The sequence below is a fragment of the Manis javanica genome, chromosome X, assembly GCF_040802235.1.
Source record: "Manis javanica isolate MJ-LG chromosome X, MJ_LKY, whole genome shotgun sequence".
Taxonomy (NCBI): Eukaryota; Metazoa; Chordata; class Mammalia; order Pholidota; family Manidae; genus Manis; species Manis javanica.
The window spans coordinates 76737210-76740082 of NC_133174.1; the positions used below are offsets into that span (position 1 = coordinate 76737210).

The 2873-nt window shown below is 38.3% G+C and overlaps 1 pseudogene; it reads left to right on the forward strand.

The window, feature by feature from the left end:
* Nucleotides 1–237: 237 nt before the first annotated feature.
* On the forward strand, nucleotides 238–965 carry LOC108391816 (proteasome subunit alpha type-1 pseudogene; annotated as a pseudogene).
* The last annotated feature ends 1908 nt before the right edge of the window (nucleotides 966–2873 follow it).

A 2873-nucleotide genomic window follows, 5' to 3' on the forward strand; every position in this document is an offset into this window, starting at 1 on the left:
CTTTATATAGGACTAGTATATATCAAGTGCAGCTGTCAATATGTCACATATATTAACTAAATTAGCAGTGCAGCACATCTATGAAGTTCATGTTATTATCATCCCTCTTTTACAGATAAGGAAACTAACACCTGAAAAGATTAAGAGAGTTGCTCAAGGGAACATAGCAAATAGTGTGAGACTGGGACTCCTTGATCCACAGCTTTGTAGGAGGCTACAGCCAGGCCCACAAGAACCATGTTTCACAACTGGTATGAAAGTGATGTCACTCTTTGGAACCCACAGGGCAGGATTCATCAATGTGAATATGCATGGAAGCGCCAAATAAGGTTCTGCCAGTTGGTCTGAAATAGAAAACCTGTGCAGTTTTGATTTCACTGAACAGAACACAGACATGCAGCTCATCAGAAAAAAAGTTTCCATGTTAACAATCATATGGGTATCTCAGTTGTGGGGCTTAGTTCTGATGCTAATTTTATGAACCAGGAGTCTTGATTCCTGATTTGTAATTGACAGACTTCTTCCTGTGTTATATCTTGTATCTCTAATTAGAAGCAAAACCCAGATACTAATAGAACAAAATGGTTATTTGTGGTTATGATGATATGTGCCCTCACATGTTCCAAATCTGTCCATCTGCTATTTTGATTGCAGAGCTATGTTCATTCTCAGTCAACCTGTACTTACTTGGAGAGATATATACCTGAGTTTATGGAGTGAAGTTTGAGTGAACTGGTTAAACACATTCTGTGTGCCATAAGACAGACACTTAATGCAAAGCAGAACCTAACAACAAAGAATGTTTCCATTGGGATTGTTGGTAATCCCAATGTAAGCTTATGTTCTATGCTGATGATAAAGTGTCCCCCATTCATAGAAAGTCTTAAATACCACAGAGAATGGCACTTCCTGTTCAAATTGCTGATGAAACTGCAGAAAAGGCTGATGAATTAATGGTATATTAAGTGACAAAGCCATCAAAGTATATTCTCAAATAACTAAGAATGCCAGAATGCATTCTAATAATAAAAATCTATGTTTTGGAACAAAAAAATGCAAAGTGGAGGAATGGTATTTTTAGGAAGTAGTCCAGATGAAAATTTATTCCAAACAACCTCATTTAAGTCATGTAATAAGCTGTTTTTGTCATTGAGGTGTATATAATCATTTTCTAGAAAGCATAGGAATCTGTATTAATGTTTTTCTGTGAAGAACATAATGTCTTTGTGTTTTTAAATACAACTATTCAATAAAGTTGTTTCACCTGCAAAGAAAAGATAGTGTGGTACTGGGACTTAAACTCAAATTCTAGGCCTGGAGACTTGGTCTAAAATATTATGCTTTACCACTTCCCATAACTACTTTTCATTTTTAGAATAACTATTATATCTACCTGCATAGACTGTCTAGCCTTTCTTCTCAATATTGAAATTCAGTCCATTTTCCATTATTCATCTGTACTTTCCTGGTTATTCTGTAACCAAAATTAATAATTACTTCCTCTCTGTTCTGTAGGTGCCCAGAGTGAATATTTCTAAGATGTGCCACATTGACATGCAGATAATTTCAAGCTGAAAAGCAGTCAAGGTCCAAAAGACAAAGAAAGAAACTTCAATGCCCCCCCCCCAACCCCACCATGCCAACTGCATAAAAATAATTGAGATGGAGGATAAATAGCTCCAGGAGGAGAACTACTATCTTAGATAACTACATTATAAGGTGAACTAGGTTTGGGAGAAAGAGAAGATTGTGGCTAAGTCTGTTAAAATTCTCTGTGTCCCATAGTTTCTGTGTGGCCCGTTAGGCATTTGTTTATTAAATATTTACTTTTTCATATGCTTTATATTGCCTTCTTCCCCTACCACACTTCTTAATTCAGGATGACATACATATCACACTGTCCCTGATGTCTTTGGAACCTCATGTCAATGGTTTCCCCATATGTATGAAATTATGAGGTAGGGCAGGGACATGGAACAAGCATTGTGATTAACTTTTCCTGCCTATGATGAAAAATACCAAGATATAGACAGTATAGTAAGAACAGGAGTGACTCCATCTTAAGGAGGTAAGATTCCTAACATATTCTTTGGTAACTAGCCAACAACCTATTGTAAGGCATAGCAAGTAGTCCTAAATTATATGCTCCCAGTGCTTGAGGGTAACCACTATCTTGAGGAAGAACAAGATAAAAAATTCCTTGTGTTAAGTTTATTTTACAGAATTATCTAGGGGCCCAACTCTGGATGGTAACATAATGTCTCTCTCACTAGAGAAAGACATCCTAAGACCACATGTCAAGGCTATGACCCCTGATGCTTTGCCCATTCTTGAACGCCTTAAAAGACAGAATCCTAAGCCTATTAGTGGTCCTCCTCTCTGAGGTTGCCAGCACACCCCTTTATTCAAGTGTGTACTTTTTGCCTTAAATAAAGACTTCTCAGTGTTCAACTTACTGCATTTTGTGCCTGCGCTCTTCCAGTGGTATCTTTGTTACTTCACTATTTCATCCAATTTTATATCATTAAGCACAAGACTTCACCCTCTCTCTCCTACTTCAGGAAAATAGGAAGGGGCTACTGAGATCTGTGATTTGGGTTTGCAAGCTCCCATTGACTGGGTGACCCAGACAGGAATGCAATTGTACAATCATGCTCTTTAGTGACCTGCCTGAAAATCTCCTTTCTTTGCCTTTGGGACATTCTCAGAACATAATCTCACTACATCCAGTCCTCTGTGGCTCCCCCAAATCCTAGGGTGGTAGGGCTTAGTTCCCATGCCATACAGATTCAAGCAGACACTGGACACAAGGTGACCCTACCTTTAGGAGCTGGCAAGGGATTTGCCCAATGCTGATCAGGAGTTCAATGAGC